We start from the raw sequence: 17,348 nt of genomic DNA, 5'->3' as shown, positions 1-17,348 counted from the left end.
GTGATTGACTTGGAGTTACATTGTGTTGTTTAAGTGTTCCCTTTATTTTTTTGAGCAGTGTATATACACTAGATAACTGATAGGGGGCACTGTGTTGAAGCCCCCATGCCTCCATCTTGGTATAATTTTTTCTAGATGACTAATGTTACTGTCCCCACTACAATAAAAAGAAAATACTTAAATACATGTTATTTTGTCCTTGAAACATTTTATTGAATTACTGTGGAATTCCATCCGTTCCTATCGAGGACTGTGCCTACTGAGGAGTGCCAATATGGCTGACCGGGGGCTTCAAAGCCTCTTAGTGGCCAATACATAGCATCAGCAATCCAGGGTTTATATACATCATTGACCCACGACCCCAGTCAAAATAAACCACCACTGCTCTGAGGGTAGGAACATAAACAGCAGCCAGCATAGCATGTAAGGTCTTGTCCAAGTAGACTAGCTCCCGAGTGGCGCAGTGGTCTAAGGCACTGCATCTCAGTGCTGGAGGCATCACAAAAGACCCTGGTTCAATTCCAGGCTGTATCACAACTGGCCGTGATTGAGAGTCCCATAGGGCGGTGCACAAATGGCCCAGCTTTGTTTGGGTTTGGCCCGGGGTAGGCCGTCATTGTAAATAAGAATTTGTTCTTAGCTGACTTGCCTAGTTAATTAAAGGTAAACAAAACACAGTGTCTCAGAGCTGGATTCTGTCATTCAACAACCGCAATTTGTTTTGTGGTATATGTGACTCAAAACCTGTAATGGGCTACATTCAAGGATATGTGACATGGATTTGTCTCAGTGTAAACACGCTACACAACAGGACTTTCGTCAGTGGTCATCAAGGGGGGTAGTCCCAGAGGGCTAATGTTTTCTCTCTCTATTGCCTCAGGCTCAACACTGCCACCTCCCCATAGTATTGCATCAACTCTGCCCCATACAAACCCCATCTCTCACCAAGGGATTTACGCCATGCAGAGAGAGGGATCAGTTCTCTCTCATCTGTCCTCCATTCATCCCATAGGGAGGGCATCACCCTAAAGAGATTCTAACAATCCATTATGAGACTCCCAAAGTTTATTTCACTATAGAAACACCATGCATGGGGAAGAAGCATAATCCAAGGGGAATTTGTTGCTTTTTGTGTTCACAGGAGGTTTTCAGCAAAGTGAGTTAATTGCAGGTTATATGTGCTGGTGATTCTCTATGGGCTTTTGTCTCATAATGTGGACAGTAATCTGGCCCACTGGCACACACCCATAGACAGTACACATTTCATGTAGTAGAATAAATGAGTAGTCTGTCCTCTACCTTGCAGTAAAGGTGAGCACCTAGCCTGATGTATGTAACTGTTTAGTGTATCAGCATTCACTAACAGCATTACCGGTCATGCGTCCTTGGGAAGAATGCCTCCCAAATGAATTAAATGGATTTGTAAAGCCAAAGTCCTCAATTGGATTATTCTAATGATGTAACCCATAACATGCATCATTTGTGTTTTTTAGACTGTGTAGTCATTGGAAGTAGTCTGTCCTGTGAAACACACCTTGGCCTATATTCAATCAGATCAAGCATTAACCGACAATAGCCGACACCTGCATAGCTAACGTTTTAGCGGTGTCGTGACTCAGGAGGTGGAACTGTGTTGGAGCTGTCAAATCAGTGAGCAGCTGCTCTTGATCATTGTCACAAAGCCATAACAAGTTACAAGTTCAGAAAGAGAAAGTGTAGACTATATAGAAATAATGACACTCAAATTGAAATCATGAGGATTTCTAATCAGCCTAAGTATAATGCCTGTCATGCTCTAGATGGCACGGTAGAATGAACTTGACAATGGAGACTGAAGTACTGTTACTTTTAGCTTTATATCTGAAGCATGGTGACGATTAACACTCTTCACGCAGGAAAACTTCAAACTGCAAGACAGCTAATTTATATATCTCCTTGACCTTCAACCTCGAGTGATACTGATTGTCTGTTAAACACAAGGAAGTTATGGACTATCATTAAAGATGCTGGGGTGGCAAGTAGCCTAGTGGTTAGAGCATGGGGCCAGTAACCAAAAGGTTGCTAGATTGAATCCCTGAGCTGACAGGATAGAAATCTGTTGTTCTGCCCCTGAACAAGGCAGTTAACCCAATGTTCCTAGACTGTCATTGTAAATAAGATTTTTTTTAACTGACTTACCTAGTTAAATGAAGGTTAAAACATATTACATCCCCCTTAGCTAGAGCTTGCAAGTAAACATAACTTTTTAAGAAGAATATAGTATTTTTAATACTGCTGTAGAGTCTAGTTTCACTTACAATACCAGGTTTTACCCCTGACTCACTCAAGCACATAGTCCTGTAGCCTCACTGATAAATTAGTACACCTGCCTACTCTGGTGCATTGACTGGTGTGATTCTCTATGAGAGGGTTCTGGTGCTCTGTCATTTGTCATGTTCTGTCTGTGTTAATTTGTGTCTTTGTGTTTCCTCTTCGACCTCCTGGTCTGAATCAGAGTCGGTGATTGTGACTTCTTTGTTAGCCCTATACCTGGCTGTTCTGTCAGGTCTGAGATGCTTTCTGTTTCTGCGGTAGCGAGCTCCTGCGGGTGTGATGATATCATATGATCACGGTTCATCTCTGATTCTGATTCTCACCGCTGTTTCTGGCTGCCATCCTTTTGTACCTCTCCATGCACACTCTCTCTCCCTCCCAAAACGAAGGAAGTGGTGACGCCATTTTGTCATAGGTTGTCTTCTGCTGCAGCTGTCTGCGTTTCAAGCCATGCTGGACATTTTTGGGAGTCACTGGCTGAAGGGCTGCTTTACTTGTAGGTAGGTTGGAGCGTAGGACATGTCCCATGAGTAGCTGAGCAGAAGAGTACTGCAGACCCGTGACGGGTGTGTTTCTCAGGTTCAGTAGAGCTGCGTGAGGGTCAACACCTGTTTGTGCTGTCGACGTGAGCATGTTTTTCACTGACTGAATGGTCCTCTCAGCCATTCCCTTTGACTGGGGAAACCCTGGACTAGAATGAATGATTTTGAAACCCCACTCTTTTGCAAACGTGATCCATCTCAGCACTTGAAAAGGGTACATGATCTGCAATCAGTTCAGCTGCAATACCATGTCTAGCAAACACAGCTTTAAACTTTGCTATGACAGTACCTGATGTCTTGTCCGACAGCACCTCTGGATATTTGGAGTAGTAGTTCACTATCAGAAGGAATGAGCGCCCTTGGAACTCAAAGATATCAACAGCGATTTTTTGCCATGGAATGTCAGGTACTGTGTGTGGTAGGAGTGGTTCCTTTTGGTTGCTGGGCAGTTTTTTTGACAGGAAGTGCACAATTCAACCGTCATTCGGACATCTTCAGTGAAGCCTGGCCAATACATGAGAGCTCTGGCATGTGCTAAGAAGCGCTGACTGCCCTGATGTGCAATGTGGAGCCTCTTAAGTACCTCAGTTCTAAAAGGTCTTTGGGAATGATAATACGTTTGTTTACCATGAGCAGTCCATCTTCAATGTAAAGAGAGTCTCTGATGTGCCAGTAGGTTTCTACTTTCAGTGGTGCACTTTTCTTCTTGTGTGGCCATCCATCTGCGTAGGTTCCTTAGCAGCTACATCTCACTGTCTGCATCTGTGACTGCTCTCAGCTGTTGCATAACAGCACCCTCCAGTGGCTGATGTGTGGAGACTGCATAAATGACTTTCTCGTCACTGAGGTCACACTTCATGTGTGGCAGTCTGGAGTACATCCCTGGATAGCGTGTCTGCTATTAACATGTCTTTACCTGGGGTGTAGACGATGTGAATGTCATATTTCTATATTTGAAGGAGCATCCTTTGAAGACAGGCAGGCGCCTTTCCAATAGGCCTGGTGGTTATAGCCTCAAGTGGTTTGTGGTCAGATTGAACTGACCGGGACACTATAGACATACTGGTGAAAGCTCTTCCGTGCGAACACGATTGCCAGGAGTTCTTTTTTTTATCTGGGCATAATTTTGTTCTGCCCCAGACAGAGCTCTGGATGCAAAGGCTATATGTTGTTTACTTTGCATCAGAACAGCTCCAACTCCATCGTTGGGTGCATCAGCTTGTATTTCAATCTCTTCTTGTGAATTGGAAGAATTTCAGCAGCGCCATAGTGGAGATGGCTTTTTACAGTCTCTCCAGTGCTGCTTGTAGTTCTGGGTGCCACTGCCATGCCATGTCCTTCCTGAGGAGCATTCTGAGTGGTGCAGTGATCGTGGCTTCATCTTGGATATACTGGGTTAGGAAACGTGTCATATCCAGTAACCTCTGTAGATCTCTTCTGTCTTCTGGTAGGGGAATCTGTGTAATTGCTGTCACCTTGGAGTTGTCTGCTTTAACCCTGTCTGCGCTGATGGGCCCCATGTACTTCACTTCACTCACCATGTATTATATCTTCTCAGCATTTAACTTCACATTCAAACGGATAGCTCTGTCCATCACCTGCTGTAGAATGCGGCCATGCTTTTCTATGGTGGCTGCTGCAATTATCGTGTCATCTGCAATTACATAGACACCATCAATGTCCCCAAAACTCTGAGTTAATCTGCTGAAATACCTTTTTATGCCAAAAGGTAAGCGATTAAACCGGTACCTACCCCATGTGGTATTGAATGTGCAGAGATCAGATGATTCCTCATCCAGCTTTATTTGCCAATACCCCTCCTTCTCATCTATGATAGTGAAGATCTTCTTGCATTGCACATCCTCTGAGTTGGGAATGGAGAAGTGTTGGTGCTGTATGGCCTTGTTCCGGTCCTTAGGATCCAGACACACCCTAAGAGAGACATTTTTATTTTCTGTTAAGAATAGGCTGCTGCCCCACGCTGATGGTTTGGTTACTTTGCTGACCACACTCCTCTGCTCTTGAATGTCCAATGTCTCTTTCAGCCTGTCAAGCACAGCATATGGGATTTTCCTACATCCATGAACAACAGGAGGGACTTTTGAATCAATGTAGATGTGGTGTTGGCCTGGAAACTCACATAGTCCTTTAAACACAGATGCATAGAGCTTGAGCAGCTCTTCCTTGGAGCATTACATTTACATTTACATTTAAGTCATTTAGCAGACGCTCTCATCCAGAGCGACTTACAAATTGGTGCATTCACCTTATGATATCCAGTGGAACAACCACTTTACAATAGTGCATCTAAATCTTTTAAGGGGGGGGGGGGTTAGAAGGATTACTTTATCCTATCCCAGGTATTCCTTAAAGAGGTGGGGTTTCAGGTGTCTCCGGAAGGTGGTGATTGACTCCGCTGTCCTGGCGTCGTGAGGGAGCTTGTTCCACCATTGGGGTGCCAGAGCAGCGAACAGAGCGAGGAGCAAGGTGGAGCATGGCATGCAACTGTTGCAACTTTTCATATATGGTCAAGCTGCACACATGCCTAGCAGTGGTGTGTCAGATGCATCTGTAACATAGAACTTTAGATGGGCTTGTTTGTGCCGCGTGTGCACTTGCAATGTCATGATGCCCTTTGGTTTGATGTGCAAGCCTCCATAGGCTATGAGTACAGTCTCAGTCTCAGTCTCTTTCACTTTGAATTGCTTGGACAATTTGTCTGCTATTGCTTGTGCGAGCACATTAGCTGTCCCCCTATATACGCAAGTTTGTGTGCCAGCCAGCATCTTTTTTTGTGTACTTGTGTCACTGCACCTATGAACAACATGTCCACTTCCCTAACCTCTGTTTCAACAGGAGCAACATCTGTCCCTGACCTACACACAGCTGCAAAGTGATTTCTCTTGTCACACTTTTTACACTCAACATTAAATGCAGGGCACCTCTTTGGTTTGTGCGTTTTCTACAAGTCTTTGTCTGCTGCTCGCTGGTTGAGCGAGCGGCCTGTCTTTGTTCTGACTGTGCTCGTGATTGCTTAACATGGAGGCCCTTTTTTCCCATAGCATGCACAAACTGTTCTGTGCTATTGCTAGCTGACATAGCTTTAGCCTGAGCTGATGAAACTTATTTTGCACAGCAAACATCTATGGCCTTAGCTAGGGTTAAATCTGAAATGGAGAGTAGTTTCTCTCTTAGTCCACTATCTGTGATGCTAAACACAGTTTTGTCCTTGAGCATTAGATCCTCTGTTAGGGATGCACGATATATCGGTATGCATATTGGAATTGGCCGATATTAGCTAAAAATGCCAACATCGGCCTGATGTCTAGTTTAACGGCGATGTGCAAAACCGATGTCAACGCTACCGTGCATACCTATATCACGTAATGACGCCACGAAAAATATAGCGCTACACGTGCAACACAGCATTCCTAACCGAGCCCACAATGTCTGCTGTGTGGATCGAGCAGTCAACAAGTCGAGCAGTCATTTGAAAGAGTAAGGACATTTCAGAGAGACAACTCAAAGGCGAAATCCATTAATGTCAAGATAAGGGAATTCATAGCCCTTGACAATCAACCGTTTTCCGTCGTGGATGATGTTGGCTTTCTCTGACTGATCGAGCACCGGTACACACTACCAAGTAGGCGTTATTTTTCAGATGTTGCCCTACCGGAGTTACACAGAATTGTTGAAACTCACATCCATGAGCTACTTGCTATGGGCGTCACTGCTATTAGCTTCACGACAGACAATTGGACCAGCGATATCAGCCGCAAGAGCATTACGAGTCTGACAGCACAGTGGGTCAATGAGGATTTCGTACAGGGTTTACATGAAATGTTACGGACACAGCTGGATAACATGAAAACGGACACAGTGACAGTGCGCACCGAGGAAGAGAGGCCACGGACAGACAGAGCTGAAACTTCACTGCTTGACATGTATGATGAAATCCTGGTTGAGACTGAACAAATGAACAATGAAACAGCACAGCAAGTAAGTGAAAGATATAGGTTTTGATTATGTTTTACTGGTAATGGGGACATACGTAAATGCCAACAAAATAACTTTTTTGTCAGTGTGTCTTTCAACTATTTAACTGTAATATAATGCTTAAAACGTCGCTAAAATTGTAAATATCGGTTATCGGTATCATTTTTTTGGCAAGGAAAATATTGGAAATCGGTATCGGCCCAAAATGTAATATCGGTACATCCCTATCCTCTGTGTCTTTGAACTCACAGCTGCGTGCTCTCAGTCAATACCTGCCTGTTCATTGAACTTGTGTGCCCAAAACTGATGTCTCTCGAACACAGTATTCCTGCATGGTGAGCAGTAATTTTCAAACGCTTTCATCACCTCGGACAGTTTTTTGTTTTCCCAGTTGGCATATGTGATCTCCATTGTGTTGTATATCTCCAGTGCGTCATCGCCGATGCAGTGTAGCAAAACTGCTCTTTTCCTAGCCTCTGACTTTGTTACCATTTCCGCCAATTTTCTGCGTGGTTTCCAGTCAATGACAACAGAGATGGTGTTGTAAACGACTGCATTGCTGCTAATCCCAAGCTTGATAGCTAACAATATCAAAGTATGTTGTTTCACCCAAGTTAGCGTTAGCCTGCTAACTAGCCACTAGTTTTAGTAGCCTGCTGGTGAAGTCAGCATTCTCACTCATGCAACTAGCACTGGACATTTTCCTCAGTTTTTTTGTTTAATCTTCTGCCACTTCTGACACCATGTCGTGCTCTAGATGGCACGATATAATGAACTTGACAATGGAGACTGAAGTACTATTACTTATAGCTTTATATCTGAAGCATGGTAATGATTAACACTGTGTACGCAGGTGTGACCTTTCTGGTCCCGTCCCTCAAGTCAGTAAGTCAACACAGGAAGGAGCAATGGATGGATAGTTCATTTATTTCCAAAGCTGCAATGATGGGACACACACAGTATGGATAACTGGTCAGTAGTCGACGGGATATAAATAGCACTCCCACAGCAACTCTCCATAAATCTGCTGTTTAATATACTAACAAAAAAACTATCCAAATGCATCAGTCATTATGATCGTATAGTGGATTTAACTATTTCGAATAATTCCTAATTTACTATACTAAAAATAAATAGAGTTTCCATGTGTAATCTCATATTTACAACATCAGAATAAACTATCATCCATTTTAGTATTCAAAATATCTAAAAATGGACCTGAAATTACTCAATGTCACACTCTTGTGGCGAAGAAATATAATACAACATGAATGTACCACATATTTTCCTAAGCTAACAAAACCAGGCTAATACGCTGGCTGGTGCTCATGAGTTTATAAAACATATCCTTTATACATTTGTCATAAATTACCTGCAATGATGGTTGTGGATAAATGGTCAGTAGTCAATAGCACTCCTAAAGAAGATGCATTTTCGAGTCAGCTAGCAAATTTTCCCCCAACATCGGACACCCCCTAACTTCGGAAACTCTTTAGCGGTTGGAGGATTAAATCACCTTGAGCTCAACATTTAAATGGCCTGGAAAATAATGGTACATTTTGCGACTACATTTTTATTTAACCTTTATTTAACTAGGCAAGCCAGTTAAGAACAAATTATTATTTACAATGACGGCCTACCCCGGCCAAACCCTAACCGGGTGACGCTGGATCAATTGTGCGCAGCCCTAAAGACACCCTTCAAGCCAGCTGACCACGGATTATCATTGCAGTCTATGTAAATTAAATTAGGCTTTGAGAGTTTTCCAAAAAGTAATATATACAGTGGCTTGTGAAAGTATTCACCCCCAAACAAACAAGAAACAAGACAAAATTTCACTTCATTTCACTTCACCAATTTGGACTATTTTTTGTATGTCCATTACATGAAATCCGAATAAAAATAAATTACAGGTTGTAATGCAGCAAAATAGGAAAAACGCCAAGAGGGATGAATTCTTTTGCAAGGCACTTTATATATATATATATATATACACACACACACATATATACAGTTGAAGTCGGAAGTTTGCATACACTTAGGTTGGAGTCATCAAAACTAGTTTTTCCACCACTCCACAAATTTATTGATAAACTATAGATTTGGCAAGTCAGTTAGGACATCTACTTTGTGCATGACACGTAATAAAAAAAATAAAAAATAAATGTTTACAGACAGATTATTTCACTTATAATTCAATGTTTCACAATTCCAGAAGGCCAGCATCCCGCAGTCGCCTCTTCAATGTTGACATTGAGACTGGTATTGTGTAATATACAGTTGAAGTCGGAAGTTTACATACACATAGGTTGGAGTAATTAAAATTCGTTTTTCAACCACTCCACAAATTTCTTGTTAACGAACTATAGTTTTGGCAAGTCGGTTAGGACATCTTCTTTGTGTATGACACAAGTAATTTTTTCCAACAATTGTTTACAGACAGATTATTTCACTTACAATTCACTGTTTCACAATCCCAGTGGGTCAGAAGTTTACATACACTAAGTTGACTGTGCCTTTAAACAGCTTGGAAAATTCCCGAAAATTATGTAATAGCTTTAGAAGCTTCTGATAGGCAAACTGACATCATTTGAGTCAATTGGAGGTGTACCTGTGGATGTATTTCAAGGCCCACCTTTAAACTCAGTGCCTCTTTGCTTGACATCATGGGAAAATCAAAAGAAATCAGCCAAGACCTCAGAAAAAAAAGTCTGGTTCATCCTTGGGAGCAATTTCCAAACGCCTGAAGGTACCACATTCATCTGCAACTGCACATGGGGACAAAGATTGTACTTTTTGGAGAAATGTCCTCTGGTCTGATGAAACAAAAATAGAACTGTTTGGCCATAATGACCATCGTTATGTTTGGAGGAAAACGGGGGAGGCTTGCAAGACAAAGAACACCATCCCAACCGTGAAGAACGGGGGTGAGAGCATCATGTTGTGGGGGTGCTTTGCTGTAGGAGGGCCTGGTGCACTTCACAAAATAGATGGCATCATGAGGGAGTAAAATTATGTGGATATATTAATGCAACATCTCAAGACATCAGTCAGGAAGTTAAAGCTTGGTCACAAAGGGGTCTTCCAAATGGACAATAACCCCAAGCATACTTCCAAAGTTGTGTCAAAATGGCTTAAGGACAACAAAGTCAAGGTATTGGAGTGGCCATCACAAAGCCCTCACCTCAATCCTATAGAAAATTTGTGGATAGAACTGAAAAGCGTGTGCGAGCAAGGAGGCCTACAAACCTGACTCAGTTACACCAGCTCTGTCAGGAGGAATGGGCCAACATTCACCCAATTTATTGTGGGAAGCTTGTGGATTGCTACCCAAAACATTTGACCCAAGTTAAACAATTTAAAGGCAATGCTACCAAATACTAATTGAGTAAATGTAAACTTCTGACCCACTGGGAATGTGATGAAAGAAATAAAAGCTGAAGTAAATCATTCTCTCTACTATTATTCTGACATTTTACGTTCTTAAAATAAAGTGGTGATCCTAACTGACCTAAGACAGGGAAATTTTACTAGGATTAAATGTCAGGAATTGTGAAAAACTGAGTTTAAATGTTTTTGGCTAAGGTGTATTTAAACTTCCAACTGTGTGTGTGTGTGTGTGTGTGTGTGTGTGTGTGTGTGTGTGTGTGTGTGTGTGTGTGTGTGTGTGTGTGTGTGTGTGTGTGTGTATATGTATGTATGTATGTATATATATATATATATAACACACTCAGCAAAAAAAGAAACGTCCCCCTTTCAGGACCCTGTCTTTCAAAGATAATTCGTAAAAATCCAAATAACTTCACAGATCTTCATTGTAAAGGGTTTAAACACTGTTTCCCATGCATGTTCAATGAACCATGAATAATTAATGAACATGCACCTGTGGAACGGTCGTTAAGACACTAACAGCTTACAGACGGTAGGCAATTAAGGTCACAGTTATGAAAACTTAGGACACGATAGAGGCCTTTCTACTGACTCTGGAAAAACACCAAAAGAAAAGATGCCTAGGGTCCATTCTCATCTGCATGAACGTGCCTTAGGCATGCTGCAAGGAGGCATGAGGACTGCAGATGTGGCCAGGGCAATAAATTGCAATGTTCGTACAGTGAGACGCCTAAGACAGCGCTACAGGGAGACAGGACGGACAGCTGATCATCCTCACAGTGGCAGACCACGTGTAACAACACCTGCACAGGATCGGTACATCCGAACATCACACCTGCGGGACAGGTACATAGGCAACTGCCCGAGTTACACCAGGAACGCACAATCCCTCCATCAGTGCTCAGACTGTCCACAATAGGCTGAGAAAGGCTGGACTGAGGGCTTGTAGGCCTGTTGTAAGTCAGGTCTTCACCAGACATCACCGTCAACAATGTTGCCTATGGGCACAAACCCACCGTCACTGGACCAGACAGGACTGGCAAAAAGTGCTCTTCACTGACGAGTCGCGGTTTTGTCTCACCAGGGGTGATGGGCAGATTTGCGTTTATCGTCAGAGGAATGAGCGTTACACCGAGGCCTGTATTCTGGAGAGGGATTGATTTGGAGGTGGAGGGTCCGTCATGATCTGGGGCAGTGTGTCACAGCATCATCGGTCTGAGCTTGTTGTCATTGCAGGCAATCTCAAAGCTGTGCGTTACAGGGAAGACTTCCTCCTCCCTCATGTGGTCCCCTTCCTGCAGACTCATCCTGACATGACCCTCCAGCATGACAATGCCACCAGCCATACTGCTCATTCTGTGCGTGATTTGCTGCAAGACCGGAATGTCAGTATTCTGCCATGTCCAGCGAAGAGCCTGGATCTCAATCCCATTCAGCACGTCTGGGACCTGTTGGATCGGAGGGTGAGGGCTCCCAGAAATGTCTGGGAACTTGCAGGTGTCTTGGTGGAAGAGTGGGGTAACATCTCACTGCAAGAACTGGCAAATCTGGTGCAGTCCATGAGAAGGAGATGCACTGCAGTATTTAATGCAGCCAACGCTAGCCAACTAGTCAACTATCTAGTAAACACTTCAGATACGAGGTTGATGTCTCTTTTTTTAACCAAATTAAACAGATATATATACACTGCTCAAAAAAATAAAGGGAACACTTAAACAACACAATGTAACTCCAAGTCAATCACACTTCTGTGAAATCAAACTGTCCACTTAGGAAGCAACACTGATTGACAATAAATTTCACATGCTGTTGTGCAAATGGAATAGAAAACAGGTGGAAATTATAGGCAATTAGCAAGAAATCCCCAATAAAGGAGTGGTTCTGCAGGTGGTGACCACAGACCACTTCTCAGTTCCTATGCTTCCTGGCTGATGTTTTGGTCACTTTTGAATGCTGGCGGTGCTTTCACTCTAGTGGTAGCATGAGACGGAGTCTACAACCCACACAAGTGGCTCAGGTAGTGCAGCTCATCCAGGATGGCACATCAATGCGAGCTGTGGCAAGAAGGTTTGCTGTGTCTGTCAGCGTAGTGTCCAGAGCATGGAGGCGCTACCAGGAGACAGGCCAGTACATCAGGAGACGTGGAGGAGGCCGTAGGAGGGCAACAACCCAGCAGCAGGACCGCTACCTCCGTCTTTGTGCAAGGAGGAGCAGGAGAAGCACTGCCAGAGCCCTGCAAAATGACCTCCAGCAGGCCACAAATGTGCATGTGTCTGCTCAAACGGTCAGAAACAGACTCCATGAGGGTGGTATGAGGGCCCGACGTCCACAGGTGGGGGTTGTGCTTACAGCCCAACAACGTGCAGGACGTTTGGCATTTGCCAGAGAACACCAAGATTGGCAAATTCGCCACTGGCGCCCTGTGCTCTTCACAGATGAAAGCAGGTTCACACTGAGCACATGTGACAGACGTGACAGAGTCTGGAGACGCTGTGGAGAACGTTCTGCTGCCTGCAACATCCTCCAGCATGACCGGTTTGGCGGTGGGTCAGTCATGGTGTGGGGTGGCATTTCTTTGGGGGGCCGCACAGCCCTCCATGTGCTCGCCAGAGGTAGCCTGACTGCCATTAGGTACCGAGATGAGATCCTCAGACCCCTTGTGAGACCATATGCTGCTGCGGTTGACCCTGGGTTCCTCCTAATGCAAGACAATGCTAGACCTCATGTGGCTGGAGTGTGTCAGCAGTTCCTGCAAGAGGAAGGCATTGATGCTATGGACTGGCCCGCCCGTTCCCCAGACCTGAATCCAATTGAGCACATCTGGGACATCATGTTACATCCACCAACGTCACGTTGCACCACAGACTGTCCAGGAGTTGGCGGATGCTTTAGTCCAGGTCTGGGAGGAGATCCCTCAGGAGACCATCCGCCACCTCATCAGGAGCATGCCCAGGTATTGTAGGGAGGTCATACAGGCACGTGGAGGCCAGACACACTACTGAGCCTCATTTTGACTTGTTTTAAGGACATTACATCAAATTGGATCAGCCTGTAGTGTGGTTTTCCACTTTAATTTTGAGTGTGACTCCAAATCCAGACCTCCATGGGTTGATAAATTGGATTTCCATTGATTATTTTTGTGTGATTTTGTTGTCAGCACCATTCAACTATGTAAAGAAAAAAGTATTTAATAAGATTATTTCATTCATTCAGATCTAGGATGTGTTATTTTAGTGTTCCCTTTATTTTTTTGAGCAGTGTATATATATATATATCTTGTAATTGAACAAAATAGTAAGGTGGCCAGTTACTGGGGACCGTATGCAGATTATATGGGACATTTATTTTGCTAAACCGTTAAAAAAAAAACTGATAGTAGTTATATTTCCACTGAAATGTCAAACATGGTAATTGCTAACTCGTTAGCTAATATTTTTACGAAACCAATAATCACAAAATATTGATGGCTTGATCACAAGATAACACTGTTGAAGGTAATATATTTCTTAAACGCTGTTGAATATGCCGATAATACGGGGTGCTAACTTCAGAGGGAACTTTTGCTAGTAGCATAAAACCCACATGGAAAACTGAGATTCGGCAAATAACATATAAACAGTGGCTTATTTGACACCAAACCAAGAACAATAGTTACTAATAACATAATTGCTAATGTACGATGCAAAATGTGGATTTTATACATTTATATCCTGGGACCATTCAATTTTCACCTCACCCACAGCAATTCTACATAAATCTGCTGTGGATTACCCAGAATCCCATACTTATATCACTGAGTGTATTAGACAATGTAAACACACTAATCTACCAGGAGGTGGCGTAATATCCATTTTATGCAATTAATTTACACTGTTACATAGGCACACTTCAAACTACAAGACAGCTAATTTATATATCTCCTTGACCTTCAATCTCGAGTGATACTGATTGGCTGTTAAACACAAGGGAGTTATGGACTATCATTAAAGGTGCTTTTTACCTTTATTTAACTAGGCATGCCAGTTAAGAACACATTGTTATTTACAATGGCGATCTAGGAACAGTGGGTTAAATGCCTTGTTCAGGGGCAGAACAACAGATTTTTACCTTGTCAACTCGGGGATTTGATCTAGCAACCTTTCGGTTACTGGACCAACTCTCAAACGACTCGGCTACCTGCCGCCCCAAAGCAGTCCTTCCTCCTGGTCGGGGAATTGAACCCGTATCCCTCGTAACAAGCGGGGATACTCACCACTATACAAATGAGGAGCAGGTGGTACAATGCCAGGAGCCACTGGTATATTTGACAGCGCATAGTTCCACCTCCGACACAACCAAAACAACTGCTATGCGGATGTCGGTTCAAGCGGATGTGATTGAATAGAGCCCCTGGTTTTCAAGCTGTCATCAAGTTCTCTTTGGATGATTTGATATGTTACTATGGAGCTATATATCAAATCAAAGTTTATTGGTCGTGTACACAGATTTGCAGGTGCAGCGAAATGCTTGTTTCTGCATTGTTGCTAGAAACAAGCTTTTCGCTGCACCTACAATAACATCTGAAAATCTGTGTACACAACCAATAAACTTTGATTTGATATATAGCTCCATAGTAAAACTTTGCGCTTGTGCTACTATCAGGCAAGTTGGCAATGTAAATTTTGGGATTTCCTAAATGACTGGTGCTTTTCCTAGAGGGAGGTGGAAGAACATTGTGCAAGTGTAAATGTCACATTGTCTGACATCATTGGGCAGAGATGATCAATTATAACTCCAATGTCATGAGTCTGTTTATTTGTCTACACTCTTAGAAAAAAAATGGTGCTATCTAGAACCTAAAAGGGTTCTTCCGCTGTCGCCATAGGAGAATCCTTTGAAGAACCCTTTCCACAGAGGGTTCTAAATGAAACCTAAACCGGTCTACCAGGAACCAAAACAGTTTAAAATGTATGGGGACTGCCAAAGAAACCTTTTGGAACCCTTTTTTATAAGTGTATAAATAAACCTATTACACTTCTGCTCCTACCCCACTACTCTCAGTGAGCGCTTTGCCATCTGCTGCCCAGCAACCGGCGGGTAGTTCCTACTCAGGTACATCTTCACCTGCTTAACTGCTATTCTTCCTTATAGAGCCTTTTGATGTGGTCCTGTTAACATATATAAGGTAATATCTTCAGACACAATATAGCAGAAATTATTACAGTTACATGGAATGTGTTTGTTATTTCTGCTATGCTCTTCCTCTTCAGAGCCCTGTGTGCTGCATCAAGAGGTGAGTTCAGGCTTCTGGCCGGCCGCCCTCTACCTGTCCACGGAGGTCCACCAACACCAGCACACCTCTACCCTCTTCCAACATCAGCCCCCTGGCATACTACCCACACCTGTTCCACCAATTCTGGCGACACCAGACAGAAATGTATGGAGAAGTACTACCGTTTTATATCAATTATATCAATGATGCCTGTTTAAGCCAAGATACAAATCTAATGAACACTTTTTTTTACTCTACAGCTGCCCCATCCCCATGTGATGCTGAGGTTGGCCCCTATGGCAGCCACTATTGTCCCCCTCGGCTCCCTCCATGGGGCCTTCCAGCCAAAGACATGCCCTCCCCAGGTACCAGGGAAAAAGGGAGTGATGGGACTAGGAAGTTGGGGCTGAGGAAAAATACATAGTATTTATGTATCATCACATTATGGTATAATCAGTGGTGGTTGGTGGTATTTAAGATGAGGGATGACACTTTTTTGTTTTACGAGCATGGCCTTATTTATATTACAGCATATTGGATGACTGTCATTCATATTCCATTCACCCGGCTCAATGTAACATCAATAGGTTTAGGCAGCTACATGATGATCGAATTTACCCTATACCCATCATGTGGTTGCTACAACCTAGCCTAAGAATGAAAGTTTACAGCCAGGGTTGGGTAGGTTACTTTCTAATTTGAATCCATTATAGTTACCTGTCCAAAATTGTAATCAGTAACATAACCTTTGGATTATCCAAACTCCGTAACGTAATCTGATTACATTCAGTTACTTTTAGATTGCTTTCCCCTAGAAGAAGAAGACAAAAATGAACCATATCTATTGCAGGATAAATCAATGTTAAAGTTTACATAGCTGGCCATATATGGATGTTAAATGTTACTTTATGGGTTGGTTATGTAGGCTTCTTCTTACCCATCGCTTTCTACTACGTATAATAATATGATTACAGGAGAAACAGGAGACAAAGCTGTGAGACAGGTTAAATCCCAGACACATGGAAAATGGTATGTACACGGAGCGTGTGGGGCAACAGAAGACGAACAGCAGAGGGGCTAAGGATTTTTTAGATGGGGAAAGGGATGATGAAACGGGGGAAAGTTTACGGGACTCCACCCGGAGGGGCAGGTCCCGCGTGGAAAGCCATACCCTCTGCCCGAGCCGATACCGGGGAGCAGGGGTCCGGTGGCAATCCGCCTGTCACTGATACCTTGATGTGGTCTTCAGAAGAGCGGCCCGGGCTCTCTCCCAGGTACGGCGACAGCGGTGGACGAACATCTGGCAGAGGATATGCTGACTTCTTCCTCTTGGTCAGGGAAGAGCACGGGCTGATATCCCAAGGAACACTCGAAGGGCTAGAGACCAGTGGCCGAGCAGGGAAAGGTGTTACAGGCGTATTCCACCCACACGAGTTGCTGGCTCCAGGTGGTGGGGTTGGCGGAAACGAGGCAACGAGGAGCCGTGTCCAGGTCCTTATTGGCTCACTCCGATTGGCCGTTAGATTGGGGCTGGAAACCAGAGGACAGGCTGGCAGACAACCCAATGAGGGTGTAGAACACCTTCCAGAACTGGAACGAGAACTGAGGACCACGATCGGAGACCATGTCGACCAGAAGTCCATGGATCCAGAAGACGTGCTGCACAATGATCTGAACCATCTCCTTGGCTGAGGGTAACTTGGTAAGGGAAATAAAATGGGCGGCTTTAGAAAATCGATCCACCACTGTCACGATCGTGGTGTTGCCATCTGATGGAGGAAGACCAGAATCAAAGGCCAGGGATATATGGGACTGGGGCAGTGAGGAACAGGGAGTGGTTGAAGAAGGCCAGCCGG

This window comes from Salmo trutta, chromosome 13 (assembly GCF_901001165.1).
Source record: "Salmo trutta chromosome 13, fSalTru1.1, whole genome shotgun sequence".
Classification (NCBI taxonomy): domain Eukaryota; kingdom Metazoa; phylum Chordata; class Actinopteri; order Salmoniformes; family Salmonidae; genus Salmo; species Salmo trutta.
The sequence above is the reverse complement of the archived record's forward strand: the minus strand, read 5'-3'. Positions refer to the sequence as shown.